We start from the raw sequence: 22,667 nt of genomic DNA, 5'->3' as shown, positions 1-22,667 counted from the left end.
TTATGCATCATCAAAGTTCTTCAGCAAATATAACAACAGTAACAGTAACTTATGTCTGTACAACACCTGTGTTTGCACTCACTTTTCCATCTGACAATCCTGACAAGTCTGCAGCGCTGACAAAACCCCATGTCTCCATTCTTTATACACCTGCTGCTGCCGCTTGGATCTATCTGGTGTGTGTGTGTGCATCCACCAAGTCCTTGAGCCGTGACGCCATCTCTTCTCACTGCTTTGCTGTCTGTACACAAGGGGGTCTATTTCTGTCGGACTGACTCATATTTCTCATGCTGAATCTTAAAATTCACTTGTGATGTTGATAACAGGTTTTGGAAAATGTGTAAATCAGGTAACACTATCTTTTTGTGCGGCTTTTATTCAGTGTTTTTGTTTCAGACACTTAGTGAGCAAAATTATGTAATGACATTTTTTTTTTTTTTTTTGGTCCTTTCGACTTATCCCATGAGTTCAGGGTCGCCACAGCGGAGCGGATCATTGTCTGCATGTTGATTTGGCACAGTTTTTTTTTTTTTTAAACGCCGGATGCCCTGACGCATCCCTCCCCAATTTCTACCGAGCTTGGATCGGCATTGCACAGCTGGGGATGGGAATGGGCTGTTGGAGGTTCAGTGTCTTGCTTAGAAGCACACATATAGTCAGGACTGGGGATCGAACCACTGAATCTGTGGTCCATGGACGACTGCCTTACCAACTGAGCTACAGCCGCCCCCAAAATTATGTAATGACTGTATTACTTAAATATTTCTTCTACCAATCCACTGAATTGATCATTCATGATAAAACAAATAAACAAACTTTATTTTATCTTTTATTTATTTATTTAGTGCCTTTCTGCAACATTTTTGATCCCTCAGATATTATTCAGGCAGAGTTTTCTGATTGTAAACAATTTTTAACTTATTTTTTGATAGTTTTTAATGAAGATGTAAAGATGAACTTGATAAGTTTGGCAAATACGTTTTAATGAAGCAAAGTTTAAGCACAGTTTAGCATTGACCAAAGTGACAACTGAGGATGGCTAAACGTTTGCAAAGATTATGGGTCAAGACTAAAGCTTTTTGGCATAAAAGATGGTCCAATAACCACTGTGTTGCTGCATGAAGGTTCAGATGTTTTGTGTTTACTATATGTTATATTATTTTTGCTTTACACACTGTCCAACGGAACAGAAGTCTCACTTTAATGGAGAAGAGTGAAATCGCAGAAATGTATTGAAAGTGCACTCTCTTTAATGGGAAATCACAGTCTGATGAAAAAACTGATGGTTTATAGCAAATACAGAAAAAAAATTCTAGAATTCTTTCTGTATAGGACCAACAACAATTTTAGTGAAAATATTCAATCACATAAAGTAAAATGTCTCATCTAGAGTCTAGAGCCATATCTTCTGTATCGCTATTAAGCCTGTGTACGTTTCTTTGCAGCACCTTTATCTTGTTCTGGTAAACCAAGTAAAGACAAGGAAAGACAAAGTTTTAAAGTCCACAAACAGAGGACAAAGACTTATTTTCCTTCATTTGCTGTATGACAAACTCACATCCATGCAAATGAAGTTTCTTTTTCAATCTATGCACAGCACTGTTTTTCTACACATCACAGTAAGTGTTTTTGCCCAGCTGAAACAGTTACCCTGACAACAAACTCTCCACCCACTCATCACATTGGAGAAGAGGAGTTTAGTGTGTACTTGGGAAAAAGTGTCAATTAAGTTGTAAATGAATGTGCTGTCACCTTTTCACTCACTAACTTTTAAGTACGGTGTTCTGGAGGCTTGCTACGGGGGAGGATTGTGTGCAGCAGCAGAAATGGCTGAAACACTTCCCTCCCCATCCTTAGACTCTCCACCTGCCCGCAACATAGACACAGTTATTCTCTGCCCTCTTCTCCCTCCCTCACCTCCCTCACCTTTTTTTGGTTGAGTTCTTGAAAGGTGGAGCTATCTGGATCTAAACTACTCAGTTGCATAACAGCAGCCACTCCGAGGAAGCAAGAATGTTGAACTCAGCAGGTCCAGCATCAATGAAGCACATTACCTGAGCACAGGAATAGGCAGCAGGGGTTCGTTTCCAACTGCCAAAGAGCACAAACGAAATCAGTGAGATAAACTTCATAAGACTTAACTTTGAGATGTCTTGTAAAAAGAATAAAAACAGGACATTTCTATGCTGCTTGACTGTAATAAAACTGGATGGAACTTCTGTAAACATCATTATCTGGGGGAATATGATGTAAATCTGAAAATGTACATCCAATTGATGTACAAGGTTACACATGGCTGAAGGAGGGGTTAAAGCAAGAATGAAATGACCTGCTAATGCCATGGAATATTTCAGGGAATATCTAATTCTCAACTATGCAAATGTCTTAATTCAGATTTTTTTCAATGCTGCACTGAATCGAGGCAAATGTGTAACACTCACTGTGGGGCTTTATTTAGTATTCAATAATCAGGGCTAAATAGTAGCTTTCATTAAATCACTCATTAAAACACTCATTGTCAATGTTAAGAGTTTGCAGATCTTTTTTGCATCAGTTCAGTCAGGCTAATTGCTATTTGCTACAGTTCTCATTGTCATTTTATTTAATGAAGGGACGAATTACTAGATGTACCTGAAATGAGAATAATAAGGGTTGTGATCAGAGAATGTGTGCCCTGTATTCAAGCTTGATAGATTTCATTACTAAGTAACAGCTATTTCAGGAGAAGAGAGGAAAATACTGCTTACACGCATAATTAGATGGAAAAAAAAAACACATCAAAAAAAGATCTGAAAAAGAAAAATTCGTTTTTAAATTTTAGGAAACATGCTTATTCAGCTTCTCAAGAGTTAGATAAGAACATTGATTCCACTTTTATGTCTGTTTGATAAATATGGAGCCAGCAGGTGGTTAGCTTAGCTTAGGATAAGCTGAGATAGTAAAGGCTTGCTGTTTCCCTCTGCCTCCACTTGTTACGGTAAGCTGTGGGTATGGATGTGCACTTTTTTAGCTGTCCCAGATCACTACCGTAAATGTGGCAATCCTTGGACATGGTTAAAAAATAGTGGTCTTATGTTGCACCAGGACAGGTCAAAAGATGTACATTGTGATAGGCTTGCAAACAAAGACTCCTTCAGACAAATTTTTGACAGTGTCAGAAATGTAGGACTGCTGCTATGACCTAATTCTCCTAATCCACCAATAGGACCCCAGCATAAAACTGACACATGAACTGAAACAGCTTAGGCTTTCTTTTCCTTAGCCATGTTCAAGTCCACAATCTCCTCCTCCTTGTAATGTTTTTTTCATAAAGAGTGCAACAGATCATAAAAGTCACAGATTAGATTGCATCACAGTTCTTGGGTTACAGATCAGATAATTTTTCAACAAAATTACCGACAAAGTACAGACTTAAAAGACACTTCAAAGATCAAGAAAACGTTGGCTTAGTTTGTGTTTATGTTGTATTCTTTCTTTGAACAAGTAAAGAAAGTGTAATTAAAGGAAAAACTGCATTGTAATATAATTTTTATACTGAAACCCATCATTATGATGAAACCCCTTTAAAACTGAAGTAAAAAGTAGAATCCACTCGTAATTAGACTAACTGAAGTTGGTACCTTGTCTGCTCATTTAGCTGCCACTACTGCCATACCTCTATATGCAAAAGTAAATCCACAAAATACCATCCAAAATGAAGGAGCCTATTGTAGTTTATTAGCTCAATGAACTGGCTGTCCCACTACTGACTTAGCTAAGTGTTAAAAACTGATAAACTCCTGTTTAATGAAAATGTCAGAATGGTACTACTTTCTCACATGAAATGGCATTTTATACAGATTATTTTATTATATTGTAATCATATTAAATTTTTAATTTCTTATATAAAACGGACTTTCTGAAAAATATAAATCTAATCACCTTGTGTGATATTTGTATTTTTGTTCTATGAACACAAGAGTCCTCGGTTTCTGTTACCTGATTCATGCACAGTGAATGTGCCAGTTTCATCACAAAAAGCACATTAAGATGCCGCATTAAAATAAAGTACCGTTGATCCTTTCAACTGTGCATAACAAATAAGAACATCATAACACGAAATGTAAATTATGAAACTGTAAGGTGACCACTTGTGAAGTTAAATCTGAAGATGCTAAGAGCACTTTATCGTATCACTCTAATGATTCATTCTGCTGTGTTAGAGGGGGTGGCAGACTGTATTATATGTGTGTTGACTGTCAGCTTTCACAGCTGGGAGTTAAAGAAGGAAGCTGCTATCTGTTCAAACATTATGCTATACAGTGCACATTTGTATCACATCCTCCTTGTTGTTTTATTGCCTGCAAAGACTTTATGGGCCATACATCAGCTGAATCAAGTAATACATCTGAGAGAGATACCAGGAGCTGTCTGACTTCCCAGCACCAGGCACAAAGTTCATTCTTCCAATTATATAACATTACAACAGAAAGAAATAGAAATTAACTGTTACAATATGTGCTGTGGTTTTTAAATATTTCCAATAAGATCTAAAGGAACATCTCCCATTAGCGAATCATGTTATTTCTATGTATTATAGTAGAGTGAAATCACAGAACTCATTGTTTGGAATCGGATGAGTGAAGTGAGCAACGGCACATATTAATATCTCCCACACATGTTATCCAATAACTTCATGTATAGAGAGGATCAGCTCTCAGAACAGAGGGAGCCACTAAGGGTGTAGTGAACATAGTGAAATGAGGCAATGCATTAAAAAAAGTTCAGTCTGAAAAAGTTTAACTGAAATTAATATAAGCTGAAGCAATAGACAAAGGCAAAGCTAGAGATATTCCATTCTGACATTAAGTATGATTTTCAAAGAATTGGTATCGACCAAAAAATTTCATCCAGTTCTGATTCATTTTTAATTTAACTGTTCTGTACTTGAGCAGACTGAGTGCTTCCAAAACAGGACTGATCTAAAATCTGTACCGTCTTTGAAAGCCTCCTGAACATGCGGACAAGCTACAGTGCATCCAGAAAGTAGTCCCAGTGCTTAACTTTTTCCAAATTTGTCCACATTCCTTGAAGCACAGGCCGAGGTGGAGTAGTAGCAGCAATCTTCCACTCAAGCTTACCAATAAACCTTAGACCTAAACATAGTTAGCCTTGCTCTTAGCCTTTCACACGCATAGTGGAAAATTCAAAAACCACTTCTATTTGTTATTGTGTACCGTCCTCCAGTCCCTTATTCTGAGTTTTTGACTGAATTTTCTAATTTTCTATCCGATTTAGTACAGATAAAGTCATAGTGGGTGACTTTAGGAATCTGCCATAGTTTTTGAAAACTGTGGATTTTACCATAATGTACCACATTAAAAGATGTTTAACATCAAACCAATCATTTGATTTGATCATGCTGTTGTGATCACGGACTTCTAAGGGTTAAAATTCATGTAGATGTTGAAAGTAACTACCTCAACACTCCATTTAATTCATTATTACAATAATGGAATATACAGCAGTTAGAAAAAGGATTCCACTACAGCAGATGTTTATCTGAAAATGCTATGAACAAATTTAAGGAAACTCTTTTTTTGTCATTTTCACCACCATTTGTCAATACAGTGATGAGTAGCCACCTTTATTTTACTCCTGTACAAGTTGATTATCTTGTTGATGAATCCACAGCCTCACTGCATATGATATTATATACTGCCCCTCTAAAAGGAAAGCAGTAAATCAGAGGAGACGACCTCCATGGTTCAGTTCAAAAATGCGCAGCGTAAAGCAGGCATCACACAAGTTAGAAAGGAAGTGGTGTTCCACTAATTTAGAAGAATACCATTTAGCCTGGAAAAACAGTTTAATAATGTCTAAAAATCCCTCTGCACTGCCAGAACAGCATATTATTCATCACTAATAGAGGACAGGAGGCAGTGGCTCGGTTGGTAGAGTGGCCGCATACCGACCATAGGGTTGGAGGTTCGCGCTCCACTCTTCACAACCAACACCCAACAGCCCACACACATCTGGCTGTGCAGTGCCAGTCCAAAGCCTGGTACAAATTGCATCAATCATGCCTAAAAGACATAAAGGCCTGACAAAACTGAAATTATTGTATTTGGCCCTAAAATATAAGAAATATGCTGTCTAACAATATAGTTACTTTAGATGGCATAACTTAGGCCTCCAGTACTGCTGTGAGAAACCTTGGCGTTATCTTTGACAAATCTCTACAACAGCCTTCTTCCACCTACTGAACATTGCCACAATTAGGAGCATCCACTCTCAAATTGATGCTGAAAAACTGGTCCATTCATTTGTTATTTCTAGATACTTTTGGGATGATTATAAGTCCCTAAAAAGCCTTCAATTAAATGAAAATGCTCAAGACTACTGAACCAGCTCACAATCCAGGCAGACGTTCTTTCTACTTTTAAGACTTTTAAGGCTTAAAACCTTCCTTTTTTATAAAGCTTAAAATTCTTTCATGTTGTCATTATGGGGTAATGTTTTTAGAACTTTGAGAAAGATGATACATTTAAAACTTAAAACAAGAAAAGACAAAGATTGTTGGGATATTGTGTATTATTTGTGGAAAATGAAAAATATAATATAATATAACCCCCAGGAGCTAACTTTTTCATAAGCTTGCAAACAGAATTCCACCAGCAACAGTTATTTTAAAAAGACTTGTCACTGTGTTTTAATGGCTCACCCTCTTAATCACCGATTACCTCTTGTAGGTAGAATAATGACATTAGCAAATGCGTTATGCACTGGAAGTAGGCGTTTTAGACTAATGGCATTAAATAAATGGCATGAAACAGTAACCAAGGGCAAGCAATATATGCCCATGTGCTGGGAAGTAAAAATGTTCCATTAATTAGAAGCATTAACTGAAGAAAAGGGAACTTTGCTAATTAAAAGTTAATATATGAGTGTTTTCCAGGTAATATGTCCTGCAAACTAAGGTTTTGAAAGGTATGTACATAAAGAAAGAAAGGTAAACAACTTAAGTGAAATTTTAAGTTTTTAAGAACTCTTCAATAAAGTAAAGATCTCAGGTTTCAATTGAAAGAGCTTAAGTTGGCTGTGGTGCATGTAGGGACACTGGTTACGAGATGTAGGCTGTGATTAACTCTCTGATCTGTTGTCTTGCTTCCTCCTTCTCGCCTTTCAGATTTAAGATAAGATGAAACTTTAATGATGCCTGTGTGGAAAATTGGGTCGATGGAGCTGCAAACAGCAACAAGACACAGTGAAGAAACAGAATCCACGAGTAAAGCAGGTCTAAACATATGCCAACAATAAGTTGGACAATGATAAGGAGCAGTGTTAGTTTTAAGTATTTATGGGTTGACACTATTTGATTTGGTGTTGCATACAGGACATTTCTGTCACAATCGTGTTCCCTATGTTTAATTTGTCCCTGTTTTCCCCAGCTTCACTGCCTGTCTCTAGCTTTTATTTTGTAGCCCCTCAGCCTACTTTCTGTCTTTAGGGTCATCAGCCTGCTCTCCTGTCCTTTTAAACCCAGCTTTCCCCTCAGTTCCGTGCCCATTTGTCTTCGTCGTTATTTCCCCAACATTGTTAATTTACCATTGCACTAGTGTGTCTTGATGATATAAGCTACGGTTCTGTCGGATCCCTGTGTGCGTCCCTTTTTGGTTTTGTTGCTTTCTGTCTGACACTTCCTCCTGTATGTATCCCGTTTTCCCCGGTACAGTTGTAGTTTAGTTATCTTCCCCCACTTCTGCTTTTTGGTTTATGTTCTGAGTTACGGTTTTGATTTAGTCTTTTACCTCTCTCTGTGTGTAATTTCCTGTCCTCCTTGCTGAGGGATGTTCAGTTGTTCTTCAACAAAATCTCCTTAACATTAAACCCTCCACTGGCTGTCTCCTTACTTGGATCCTTAAATACTGAATACTAAATCAGTGACAGTTTCATTGTAAAAACCTTGCAAGTGTCATCACAGATTTATTCTCCAAAAAAGAAAATATTACTTTCTAGTAGACAATTTGGATGTTTAATGGATGTCCCACTTGCACAGTACCATCCCCACCTAAGCATATGTATTTCAGACTTGAGCTCTGTGTTGACTGGCCCCAATCTGCTGATTTACACACTGTATGAGCAGATTGGCTGCGAGGTAGCTAGAAATAAGCACACAGCCTCGTATATGGGAAAAGTGTCATTGTGACAGCTCAGCCTCAGACCGGTTTCAGTACTCAGCAGGAATTCAAGTTTATTTAATTTCCCTCCAGTCTTTCTTTTTCTTTTCTCTGTGTATGAATATGAAGTAGGATTATACATCCCAGGGAAATTATTTGCTCAAATAGTTTTTGTAAAAAAAACTAAAAAAATTCAACTGTAAATTATAACTCAACTCGTTCAGATGTCTCCTTGTGTCGTCTTGCTTTACAGGGGTAAAGCCGTGACGTATGTTGTCTTTTTATACAGTACCACCACATTTAAACTTTGCCTTGCATACTTTCTGAACTGTGGGTGCTGTCTTACGGAGGTGGAAGTTAACTGATGAGTCCTCATATTTGAGCTGATTTAAGAACCCTTGAGCTAGGTTTTACTTGGACTGGCTCAGTAGACTCAAGAGTGTGATCTGTGATGAAGTGCAAGCTAATGATGGCGAGGGATCTGCACTTAAAATAGAGACAAAGGACATTTGGAGGACAAAGGTGAATCCAAAGGCAACAGAGGATGTCTGTATCATCTAGCAGGTAAGATCTATACTGTTATGCCTTGAAGAAATAGCTCTAGTAAAATATATTATCCATTACATAATATTTCTATATAATGTTGAAATAAATGGAAAAAAATAGACTTGCATTTTAAGGGGCAGCTACAAAAAACAAAGCATCTCAGGTGAAAGACATGAAGAGCAATTGAGAGCATTATCTGGTCCCACTCATCAAATATGCTCTATTGTTGTTCTGAACCTGCTCTTCTTGTAAACAGTTCACCTCAGGTGAGTAAGAAAGATCATTTTCTGCTGGTCAACACACACATCACAATAACTAGTATAATCAATTAAAATACGATTTATTTTCCCCACAGCAGCGTTTAGCAGAAGCTCAATTTAGGTCAAATTCAGGTCAGTTAATGTTTGGGTAAGGACCAGAGTAGAAGGACTGCGGTGTGACAGATCCTGGAGTTTCTGTTGTTTGACCTTAAACATCTGATACTGTGGTGACATTGTAGAAATCATAATGGATTTGACCTTTGAACTTGAAGCATTATTGATTGCTAGATACTGTATTTTCCTCAAGCAAAGGCAGGCAGCATGACTAAGCTCTTAAGCACTGAGACTTTGCCCAGTCTGGTGTGAAAATTGATTTGGACGCAGCTGTGAGTAAGCTTTAATTGAAAGTAAAGGAGGTCTTCTTTTAAAAGATCTTCAAAGTCGGTATTTATCAAAGTATAAAGAGTATAAAATTAGCCCCAACTGACCAGAAAATCTCAGAGTGAAGAAAAATTTGGTGCTTTTAGGACAAGGACTTGAAGTGCAAATTTTAAACAATGCAACACACATCATTGTCCCTGTGGGAAGAATTATACTGGATGCTGCTCTGCAGTTCTCTTTCAAAGAAAACTGATTTACTTCTCCGATAGTGGAAAAACAATGGTGACTGATCTTCGGTGGGATGCAAAAGAAATCATATACAAATCCAAAGTCCTTGTAAGCTTTTAGAAGCAGGAAATAGCAACATTTCTAACTGTGGAATTTGAGCTCGTCAACCACAGCCTTAGCAGAATTTAATCAAACTGTCAGATTGCAGATTTCACATGCTGCTGCGGCCAAGTCATGGGTCAATTATTATTTTATTTAAATTACTGTAGGCAAAATGTCAAAGTTCCACTTTCTCAAATGTGTGAAAAGGATGCATTTCTGTGTCTTACGTGACACTAAACTAAATATTTTAAAAGTTTTGTACTGAATAATCAAAAAATGCAGTCTGGAATTATAAAGGCTATTCTTTACTAGAACAGCACAATCAATGTATTTATTAAGCAATAAAATGTTGAATTTATAAATAATAAAACCCACTTAAATGAATAATAGAAAATAAGTTTAACTTGTAGAGTGGGACTCCTGTGAGGGATTCGGCGCTGCTTGATTAATCCAGGCCCTTTAGTGCTGCTTATTTTCAGGCCTTCCTATACTTGACTTCATCTTGAACTCAATGAAAGAGTTATACTGGCACAGTGCATTTACTTAAAAGTGACGAGAACAGGAAACAAAAAGCTACTCTGTGAATATAGAGTTTAGTGCAGACAAGCTATTGATTCCCTCTAAATCCACACAATACCTGTGACTATTCCACATTAACAGATGGGACACAGGTGTTGTTTGCCCCCGTGTAGAATTGTCAAAATAATTTATATGCACCTTATCATTTTCCAGTTGTAGATAATGTGAATGTGTGCTTCACTGTTCACCTTATCACAAACTCCAGGTGGAGGAGTCTTAACACGAGTTAATGTGCACTGACAAAGTGCATGATGCCTGTGCTTTGTTGCTTGTTCTTAAAATCACTCTTATCATTTGGATGTTATTCTTAGGTGAATGTAGCATATACTCAAGATATGATATGCTGTGATTCATTTATTACTTCTTTAATTCATGACAGAACTATAAAATAATACAATTTTCACAGAGGAAACATCATAAGTCTTCACTCTTTGGTTATTTAAATTAACCACTTTATCACTGTTTAATGCTAACAATATTAATCGCTTAAAGTATGTTGATGAAGGTGGTGCATACAGTATTGTGTTGCTCTCATATGCCTAAGCCCAAAATCACACAATAGTACACAATACACGATCCATGCATGAATGCACACGTTTATCGAGAAGGACCTCAGTAAGTGTTGATGTTTAAAAACTTTTTCTGCTAAAAATGACTAACGGTGATGATGTGAAACACATTATCCTGCAGCCACTAAGGTAATTATAGATTCTAATGTGGGACCAATTAGAGAGACCCATTAAGCGGTACGCCTCTGAATGTGCAATTAGATTTAATTACATGATAGAAGTATATGGCAGATAGCGAGAAGGGATGAGACCAAGAATACACGCTTATCTCTCAAAAGTTGGTCAATGTCACCAAAGTATACTAAACGAGGATGTGTGTGTGCACATGTGTGTATGGGTGCGGGCGTTGAAGGTGGGGTTGAGATAAATTTCTACTTTTTACTTTTAATTTTATATGACTATATTTCTTACTTTACTGCATGTCAGAGGGAAAGATATTAGCATTAGGATTGTGCAAAATTTTACACAACATAAAAGATATTGTATCCTGTGAATTATTACATAAATGCTGTCCACACAACTACTGTTCTCAACACAAGTTACAAAAAGTGTTTAGCTGGAGACCACTGTCAAGGACGTCAGACTGTTGAAATAAATAATGATTTCCCTTCTTAACCTCTGAATGGAATATGAAATGAAAATAAATGTGTGTAAAGGAGTGTTGTTTTAATTATCTTATGACCCCTCAGATTTTTCTTGAGGCCCTTTTGAGGGGCTAGATCCTTAGGTTAAGAACCAATCAAATAAACTAACAAACTGTATGCAAAGCAGATAAACTAGCTCCACCTAAACCAGCTACAACACTAAAATACTGCTGAATTTACAATCTGACATAAGGTAATACATTTAACCACAGAGGACATCTTACTGTATTTTGCAACTTTTTACTTTGATACTTTTAGAGAAATTGCTGATAATACTTCTATATTTTTACCTAAGGATTTTGAATGCTGCACATTAACTCAACCTTTCAACAGTACATTGTCTGGGATCCATTAAGACACACCTGTACTTTTGTATATGCCTCTTTTGTGACAGCTACAGCCTGAGGCAGGGCGTAGGGAATATATATTTCACTAAAGTCTGGCGCTCTACTGGAAATCGCAGGTGATCCACGTGAGACACAGCCTGGGGTCACAGCTCACTTTTGATTTGACTTCCCAGTTAGTGAGAGCTGTCAGCTCGGCTTTATTGTTTCTACAGCAGCAGTGATGTAGGAGGAAATAAAACAGTTGAGCTACCTCAGCTCTGAATAAACTCAATATCACTCTTTTCCTCTCGTTTGGGCAACTGTGGTGCAGGAGTTAAAGTGGCTGTCCACCAATCCTACAGTTGTTGGTTCGATCCCCAGCTTCTACGGTCACATGTCAAAGTGTCTTTGAGCAAGACACTGAACAGCAACTTAGTCCCAGTAAGTATTTGCCAGCTGAATAGCAGCTCCCCCATCGGTGTGTCAGTGTGAATGGGTGAATGAAAAGCAGTGTAAAGTCCTTTGAGCATCAATAGGTAAAAAAGCGCTATATAAGTCCAGACCATTTACTATTCATTTTCCTTCCAAAATAGCATAGTTCTTTCTCCCACTGTCTTATAGCTTGTTATTTTATCCTCTAGACTAACACAAAGGAAGTGCATTGTCTGCACAAAATTTTAAGCTTTTTAATAAGTTAACCATTTGCTAACCCTCTTTCCCAAAGTTATGGTAGTTGTGGTATGCATGAGACCAAATTAGGAGCTTAGAGGGTGATGGTGTTTTTAATGTAACGGTATTGATTAGACTTAGGGCAGATAGTATCTAAAAATGTTGAGTTGGAAGGAGAAATAACTGGGTGCTTTTGTTAAGAAAAATATATATTGTCAGGACTCAAATTAAATTTTAAATGTGAATTCTTGAATAAAAAACCTGAGTTCTACTAACAACAGCTGACTCTGTAAGGGGTTAATTGACTCTTATATTTCTATACATAAATAGCAAGCATTAAATAAAAAACATCCCTCTATCCATTCATTATCTATAACAGCTTTCCATTTTCATGGTCATGTAGAGGTGGTGCTTGCCCCAACAGTCATTGGGTGAGAGGTGGGGTCACACTACATGGCGAAATACCTACAGTGTATGGATTTTGTAGTTAATGGGTACTAAGTGCGAATATTTACGAAATAAAAAGAGGGTAAGAGGCTCCACTTTAAATTACAGTCCTAATTTGTCGTACCTACTGTATAACAACAGGTAACAAAAGTTTTGATTAATTAAATTTTGACAAAAATAAATAGCAACTATGCTTTTATTTGTATTGCTTAGAAGTATAGAAAACCAATTTGATTCAGTTGATCTTTTGTATTATAAACAAAGTATTGATAAATGATTAAATATTACATGATAGGTGTAATATTTTGAAGTGGAGGTGTAATAGGTTTGAAGTGTTGCCTCTTACTCTCATCTTATCTGTAGTTACACCCTAAGAATTTGCTCCTATCACGTAATATTCAATTAAAGTATTAATTTAAAGTAACCTATAACTACAAAATACTTACACTGTAGGTATTTTTCTTATTCTCATCTTGTTACCCTGTTATTCCCCAAAGATTGCTTATTGTTTTAAAGCAACAACAAATATGTATGCATGGGTACTGTGGAGGTACACCGTTGTTACTAATAGGTACACAGTAAGTTCACTGTGTAAGTCACCAACTGTAAAAAGTTTGAAAAATATTTAGCTAAACTAAAGCTGATTAAAGTCCAATCTGTGCAGCAGGTCTTTTTTCACCTATCAGGAATAATACTAGTTGTGTGAGTAAATTGTTGGTTATAGTGTTCTCTATAGCTAGTGTCTGTAAAAATTGATTGCAGAGAGGGGAAGATACACACTCTGCAATACTGCTGTAAAACTATGTGGACTGATTGTTTGTGTAGTTTATATAATCCAACAGATTCATATGCCCAGGGCATGGGGGGTCCACATAGACGAACTAGTCAGAGACCTAGAGTGGCACTTTGTCAAGAAATAGGGTTGGACATGTCGGGAGTTGCTTGTCCAAAGTAACATATGCTAAGTACTGTTCATTAAAGTAATACATTTAGTTACAACATCACTTTCCAAGACAGTAACTTATTACTTTGTTATTTACTTTCACAAAACATCCCAATAAATTAACATTTGGAGAAAGAGGCATTCCAGGTACTACCAACCCAATATCCACACTGAGGCAATAATAGGCAGTGCTCCAGTGTGATCAGCTAAAGCTGTGTCAGGTACTGGCCAATGCTGGAATAGAATTTTTGTAAACAGCACTGGAATGGAATCAGTTAAAAGAGTTGCTGCATGTCCTGAAGCAAATTGGTGAAGCTACAGACTTGACACAGTGGGAGACCGTAGGCGCCATCTGTGCTGTTGTGCCCTGACTAAATCACCACTTAGAGAAGCGGAAACCTAAAGTCCATTTCCTAATTGGCCTCATAAGGAGCTTCTAGGCACACCTGAAAAAATCAAACATTTTAAAATAAAATCTTGGGAATTACATCAATGTGAAAATGGGCAGGACACAAGTGGAAGTTCCTGCCTCCTTATCTAATACAGTATAACTGAAAGTTGATGTTCCCTGTTGTGGGTGTAGCTCTATAGGCTAGTTAGGCTTAAAGAAAAGATGGAGGTAGCACAAACTGTAAACGTGCACTGTGCAGGGTTCAACCCTGAGTCTTATTTAGCTGAAAGAACAAAAACAAAACAAAAAGTCTAAGCAGTGCTTCTGAGTTTGGCTCAGTGACTTAGGGTGTCAATATTTACTGCTTACACTCTGGTCTTAAATCCTTTGTAAGTTTGTGTTTTTGGTTAATAACCTTTGTTTGTCTGATTGCTAATGTGATTCTCTCAACAATGAGCAGCAGCCTTATAAAGGCGAGCAAATCAGGCCTGGATCTGAACTGTGATGCCATAACGAGCACAATTTGGCAGGCTCTGCAGCCAGGAAACCTAATGCCCTGTCAGTAACCTGCTGTGTAGTAATGACTGTGCATGTCACTCTCTAATACCATTTCCTCAAACATACAAATAGACACAGATATGGAATGATGTACACCCCTTTGCAGACAAACAACAGTGTTGTTTTAAAACAGTGTTTCATTATGCTCTTTTACCACAGATACACTAATGGCCAATTATTTCTGATATTTTTGCCACGACAAAGCCAGCGCGTGTTTTAGCTGCGAAAACCCAGCAGACCTTGTCCTGTCAACTATGTTGCTTCATGAAGGGTTTGTGTTTGGAAGAATTCTCCCATGGCCAGTGGTAGATGGGGTTCATCCCAAACAGGCCAGGTTTCTGAGCAGTACTGACATTTGTAGAGCCTAATAAAATATAAAGCTTTATTTCTTTTTGTCTTCCAATAGGAGGTAGTTTTTACAGTGGTTCTTACTTGGTGGTTGCACCATAAATTTATTATGGCACTGAAAGAGTCTAGGAAACTACAATTACATTACGTTACACAACTACAACATTGCATTTCAACTAAATGAAATACTGAAAGGTGAAATGGTTTCATATTGAGTCCCATATTCTATAAAACACACCACTTGCCAAGAACATTTATTAAAATATGACATGAAATATTAGACACAAATGTCACAGCAGTGAGCAAGAATGCTAGTAAGATTAGTGTTGGAGCAATATGGGTTTTTTAATAAAAGATGTGTATCTTTAGAGATCAAAGAGGCCAATCACAGATATATAATCAAGATATGTTTTGGCCTCGCATGAAACACAGTAACAAGTAAGACAAATATACTCAACTTACATGAATAATTTAATTTCTGAATTTAAAATAAATAATGAGAATTTTGCCAAATATTGAAATCAGAAACAGATTAGAAGTAAGAACAAGAAGAATATCTTAAAAAAATACTTTACTGTAATTTGTAATAAATAAAACAAATACACCCAGTTAGGTTAACATTTCTGACACTACTCCACTCTAATAAATATTCATTTCATGAAGAACTGCCTAAAATATTTAGTTTTTGTTCCAACTGTTCCATATGTGCTGATTCACCTGTCTTTTCATTTTGGAGGCTGTAGTGTTTAATGCTTTTCAGTTGTGTTCTACGAATAGGATTTTCTATTATTCATATCAATGGAGCTGGGCTAAGTAGAGAATCCCCTGTCTGGATACCACTATAGCTCAACAACAGCATCTTCCACAATTTTGTATTGTGTACTGCTGAATTAGAGTGACTTCGTTTTGGCTGTCCCTAATAAACTGAGAAAATTCATTCATTTTTTATTCAACAGTAAAGTCACACCATAAACCCTTAAATTAAATATAGTCTACATGAAATAAATAATAGTTCTGACATTAATGAGGTGGTGTCACTATCACTGATCCTCTGTCCTCCCTCTCTGTCACGTGTTTCACCCCTATGTAGGCTTCTACTCCTGGCAGAAGGAGGGGTGAGTTTGGAAGTGTGGGTTGTTGCCAGACACACAGTCCATTAGAGCCTGCTCAGCTTTAAGATTTGTAGTACATTGGGCTAAATGGTTAATTTACAGTAGCCTAAATTCAGTCAGCTTTCGTGCTTAAGCACTTCACAGTAAATAATGATTAGGCAACAAGCTGTGATTAACACTACTGTGGATGAGAGACGGCAGGCAGAGCTGATGCTACCATTATTCTGAAAGTTTTACTTGTTAAACACAAGTGCTATAACTATTTACTGGTTTTTATTGTGCGTACAGTAAAAAGTCAAGTGTGGCAAAGTACAGTTGTAAACTAACCTTCATGAAATCTCATCTTACTGAGACTTCACTTGCATTTTACTTTTTCTCATTTGCACGCTCCAATTTTCGCATATCGCATATGTGAGTAAATGGCTTGTCCTATAGAGCCCTGGTTTAGACAGTCACACCCCACATAGAAATAGCTGAAAACAACATCCATTGTTTCTTATCTGTGTAATTTCCAGGCTGCTGTGTTGCATTGTGCTAAGTGCAATGCCTGGCATTGGATCATTAGGTATTTATAAATTTTGCCCTCATGACATTTTTCTTCTGGATATTAAAAAACTAAATAATAAAAATTCAGATCAAATAAAATGATACAATGATTAAATGATACAGCTGACCACAAGCTAGAGTCTCCCCCCCTAAAAACCTTACAGTAACATCACATAAAAGATCAGATGTCTCGGCCGTTTGGAGCATCTTTGGCTCATTAGCAACTGAGATGCTGCACAGGATCTTTGACTGCTCTTTGAACATGTGGCTGTGTCGAGGGTTGGACTACTGTCGACATACTGGTGACATCAAAGAGAATACGTGAGAGGCTGAGAGGTACGGCTCGCCAACAGAGCCTCCAACACATACACTACTGCCATCAAAGTGTTCAGGAAAAGGGGAAGGAATCAAAGAAGAGAGGAAAAGATTTATAAATATGTGTTTTTCAGTTTTAGCCAGTTGTGTGTATTTTTATTCTCGAGACCGAGATGTTTCTTTGCATTAAAAGTTTAAATAAGAAATGTCAATAATATTCTACTGTATGCCAATTATACACTTTCACTGAAATTTCTTTTTTAAATAGAGCCATTCTTCTTGAATTTACCATCTTGAATTTACTGCATATGCAGCAGATCGTTACAATATAATCCTCCTGGAGCTCTTATTCTGAAAGGATAGCTACAGCTTTAGCAGAGAAAAAGTCTGGTTCATGGAATATGTATCATTTGCATAACAAAAATTATGATGTGAATCATCAGGGAAAGGTAAAGACAGGACAGAAAAGGAGACAGGAGCGTATGTAAGAAAGAAAAAATATCAGACTGGTGGAACAAGCCATGGAGGAAGAAAAATATCAAGAAGTGGATTTCTTTTTGCAGATGTCACAGGGGATTTGGAGCAAGGGGAGAAGAAATACAAGAGTCTCTGACCTCAGCCAATAAAATGTCTTTTGTAAACCTAACAGTCCCCTGTGACACCCATCTTGGAGTTATATGATCTCCTGTTGCAGCACAGCAGCCTCCTTATTCCCTGCATGGATGTTACTGCTGTCTGTTTACCTGCACACAAAGAAGAAAATCACAATACAGCAGAAGACGGGTGCTTTCCTGTGGAGACGTAGCACTGGGTTAGAGCGACTGCTGAACTCTTGAACTCATTCTCTGATTCACCGTCTCACTCAGACAAAAAGATTTATCACACGCACACTTGCTCTTTCCCTCATGTCTGTAATTTCAGCATGTCATTTTGGTGCACACCTAAATGCAACACACAAATGATTTTCTGTGTTGCTATGAATGTGAGGACATTTTTACAGCTTTTAGCAAAGGCAAAAGGCAAGAGTGTAGGTGTGTGAGCGTGGGAGTTGATGCACTTGTTACACGTCTAAATGTTCCCAACAATGTATCAGTGTACGTGACAAAGTGCCACTATATTGATTTCCAATACTCTTCAGCTCTGCATTCAGCTCAGAACAATTAGCACCACTGACGGCTTCAGTGTGGTTCCTTCTTCTTATAAATGAGTTAAATAGTTAAAGCTAGCAAGCGTGATCCCCAATGTCTTGTTGGATCACTTGATGACACTCTTGCCTCTTGCCCTGTACACTGAGTGAAATGAGACGTTTAATTTACAAAGCTCTTGCAGAAAACCTCTTAATGACTGTTATTTATCTTTAATACCCAGTGACACACTAGTCATGTAGGCCACATTAATCCTTAAGCAAATATCTTAGCCCCGACTTGTTGCATTAAAGGTAATGTGAAAGGAGGAAATGGGGCTGATGTGTTCAATACTGAAAATGTTCAATACCACAAATGTGTATATTTATATGACAATAAAAAAATGCTACTTTTTTGTTTCTTCAGTAGTTTCTTTGAGGTTTATAAACAGTTTTGTCATGTAAAAGTTAGCGATTCTACCAAGCGTATGTATTTCTGAGCACAAGTTATAAACATCTCTAATCGCCAGCTGCTGTTTCCGCTACTGAAAACTCAAACACGAAGAAAAAGAGGTAACGACCCTTTTTTTTCCCTCCACTTCAATCTTCACCATCAATTTTCCACCTTCTCTCCTGCCAGCTTTTAAAGTTCAGACATCAATTTTCTCCATATGATAATTCATACCCGGCCATCTGCTCTAAAGTGAAAACAAGAAAGACATTTTCTCCCTTCCTCTTATGTAAATCCAGATCCATTCACAACATGAAGTGGCATTTTTTTCTGGGTACACTTTGTCATGTGGCTTAATGCAGTACTATCATTTGTTGGTACAGACCAAAGAGAAAAAAGGCTTGGTTTGAGGATCTTCCTGCTAATCCAAACCTAACAGCCATCGTCAGGTAAGAGTCACATGTGCATCTGTCTCAATTTCATTTGCTTTATAAAAGCTTTATAGAAAGTTTTGTGAAATGTCTGCATACACCAGATACATCCATCCTAACAACACCACATTAGCTTTCTGGCTGTTTTGTTCAGGTTTTTATCTACATAAAACATGAACAGACATCCTGGCCTACACCTTACCTTGTGACACGAGTCACCCAACAAACATTCTCTAGGGGAAACATGCACTGATAGGCCGATATCTCAGCACATTAAAGACCATGTAAATGTACAGTTTGCAAGTGCATGTCACTTGGGTGCATTCACATGCTGATGTGATCCTTACACTTTTATAACACAGTGACAATGCTTACTCTGGTGTTCTGCAGCTACATATACTTAAACTAAAAACTGCAACTTATTTGTTGGCATAAATAAATTTTAGACTTTGTGAGGTCTGGAACATACAGGAGTCAAAGCAAAAAATTACACTGTATCGACAAATCAAGCTTGTTTCTTACTTCAACAAAAGTTAATGAGTCCTGATAAATTAAAATCTTGTTGTTTACTTATTTGCATACGCATCCCAGCATCCATTTCATCAAGGTTGAACTTCAACCTCATTTAATCCTATTGTTCTCATTTTTAAAAAATCACATGATGAGAGGAAAAAGTTATTTTCCCCAAAGACTAATGTTTAAGTTTATCACCTAAATCAAAACATTGAGGAATCTTGTTGCACTGAAATTGTGAGCTTTGACAATGTCAAATATTTAATTTTTTTAAAGAAACCTTTATCAGTGTAATGTTTAGATATTCTTGGATATAACATAACATGCATACTAAAATGTACTTACATGTATTAATTCTACAGATGACTGACTGTCTTCCCTTTCCTGACAACTCAAGATGTCTATTCTGTAAAAGGCAGATTTTGCATACACCCACACAATCCAGGGGAGAGGACTAATCAGACAAAATAAATACAAACACCTGTACAGACACGCTTTATAAAGTCATCTATATGTGGGAGTTAATCATCCGTGCAAAGTGGAAAGGGAAAACCATGTACGCTTTGACAGGAAACGTTTCCTCTGAGAAAAATTAATCACTTTTCAAACCCTCATCAGTGCCTGTGTCATTAACAGCTTACAAGACCCAACATGTAAAGCACTGTACGTTACATGAGCACAAAGTGTGTCCTGCAGAGCCAGCGTTAAATCACACGGGCGTAGGACGGTATGTCATTACACGGCATGGCAGATCATTTTCCCTCCTATTCACCCAGGCTTGTTTTACTCCCTCCTCTCATTTCATGCACAATAACCTTCTTAGATGAAGGGCTTATAGCTGGGTGATACATCGTATGAACTATTACAGAATATTTTATAGCATTTCCATATTAAATTTTTAATTACATTTTAAATAGGCTTATATTTAGAGATTATTTTAACCACTTAAATCAGTAAAGTTCTGAATATGATCAGTAGTTTCAATTAATTGTTTTTTGAGTTTTTCGTATAAATATCCTAACCAAAAGTCTGCTGGTGGATTTGTTCATGACAAAAATTTAGACACATGTTTACCTTGCTGTAGGCTGTTGTATGAGTTCAAAGATGTGTTAAAGTTTTAGTCTTCTGTTATAAGAAAAAATAACTGAGTAAGCTTTAATTATGCTTAAGTAGATAATTGCTTTTCTTAGCAAGATTTTATGGCTCTAAAATTCTACTCTTCTACTAATTGTGCTTTCAAAATTCATCAAAAAGGTCTTATTCCAATTTGATCAGTGAGACAGATATATTGGTCTTCATCAGCCTCGTTCACAGGCTCATCTTCTGATCACGTCTCCACACATGTCCTCTGTAAATATTCCACGTAAGACTAGTGCTGGTAGTATCAGCATCCCAGACAGCAGCTGTCCAGATATGCATCACACATGCACGGTCACAGTTTACAAGCAGATATATTCATCTTGCTTGTCTGCCATGTATATTTCATAAGTGTTGTTGGTTTGGACAGGGCATTAAGGCACCCTGGAATGAAGTGGCCACTTATTTGGTGCTTTTGTATTTTCTCACGAAACACTGTGTGGTTACATCTAATTTATTCTGCTACAATAGGACGGGTGGAGAAGAAGTGAGGAAATGCATAGAGGAAACAAAATGAATGAATTACTGCCAGTATAAAAGCTTCGCATTCAGTTCATAAAATGGAACAATGTGCATTAAGATTTATTCTTTTTCAAAACACAAACCCCATTTCAAGAAAAGTTTGGACATTGTGTAAAATGGAAATGAAAGAAGAATTTAAATAATTTACGAATGTTATAAAAAAACAATTTTGACTCTTAAAAGTACAAAGACATATCAAATGTTGAAAATGAGAACTCTTTTTTAACTAGTTGATCATTTTGAATTTGATACCATCACAAAAAAAAAAAAGAAATCGGAAAAAAAGCACCTGGTGGAACATCTCACAACTAATTATAATGTTACAGTAATTGACAAGAGTATAGCAACATGTATAGCAACACGATTGGCTATAAAGAGAGCATCCAAGAGAAGCTTTCTTTGAGAAGTAAGGATGAGGCAAGGTTCAACACGCATGATGTATCACAATGCATGTTGAAAACAAAGTTTCTGAACATAAAAAATGTAAATAAATGATAAAAAATAACTATAGCATGCTATCATCTGCTCATTGTAACATTATTCAACCATTTAGAAAATCCAGAGATTTTCACAAGGGATAGGGCCAAAAACCTTTATTCAATGGTTGTAGTCTTCAGGCCCTCGGGCAGCACTGCATTAAATCTGAAAGGATTCTGTAGAGAAAATCTCTGCATACTCCTCTGGACAAACAACATCCAGAAACACTGGTGCCTTTGCTGGTCCTATCCTTATTCAAAAGAGGCTGAGATGAAGTTGATATCTGTGGTCTGACAAGCCAAAACTTGAAACTCTTTTTTTTAAGCACATCCTACCCCAAATGACGTCCTCCATTGCTTTCAAAACACAAGCAGTTTCCCCTAGATTCCAAACATTTACAGAGTGATACAGTCAGGCAATACAGTCATAGCTATAGCCCTGTCTGCAATTGTTTTTGAGACATGTTGCTGCCATCAAAATACGTTTTTAATCTATGTCTCATACTGTATGTTGCCATGATATATGTTGTCTTGTACTATTTCAATAAAAAAATTGGCTTAAAATTATTTACAAATGATTACATTCTCTACATTTACCTTTCACACAGCATCACAGCTTTTCTTTGTAATATCAATGGCATAAAGAAGAATGCTTGCGAGAGATGTGGAGGGCCCATTTCATTCTACTAGCAGGTGTGAAGGTCACACGTGCATACATCGATCACACACAGAAAAAGCAAGAGACAATGTCAGCTGCTGTTGAACCATACATTGAATTGAACTAGTGGAGGTGGAACAAGTGTTTGAGTCAAAAGAAGAGGAGTATAGAGTATGGAGAGAGGTAGGGGATCCTCCAAAGCTCTCCTGTATGCTTTGATACTGAGCTATGTC

General features: G+C 37.1%; 1 protein-coding gene across 10 annotated transcripts in view; it reads right to left on the bottom strand.

Annotated features, from left to right (window-relative positions):
• LOC137108762 (beta-1,3-galactosyltransferase 1-like) overlaps nucleotides 1–22,667 on the bottom strand; it is a 100,275-nt gene that overhangs the window by 18,921 nt on the left and 58,687 nt on the right. For 4 of the 10 annotated variants that reach the window (XM_067493765.1, XM_067493763.1, XM_067493764.1 and 1 more), the window contains one exon: nucleotides 2,055–2,091. The exons of 5 other annotated variants lie outside the window; for them this stretch is intronic. The gene's annotated coding sequence lies outside the window, so the exon portion shown is untranslated. Of the gene's footprint in view, nucleotides 1–1,926; nucleotides 2,092–22,667 lie in introns of those variants that run through there. One more of the 10 variants, XM_067493766.1, reaches the window with a different exon arrangement.

The sequence above is a fragment of the Channa argus genome, chromosome 23, assembly GCF_033026475.1.
Source record: "Channa argus isolate prfri chromosome 23, Channa argus male v1.0, whole genome shotgun sequence".
Classification (NCBI taxonomy): Eukaryota; Metazoa; Chordata; class Actinopteri; order Anabantiformes; family Channidae; genus Channa; species Channa argus.
Note: the sequence above shows the minus strand (reverse complement) of the source record. Positions and strands in the feature narration are given on the sequence as shown.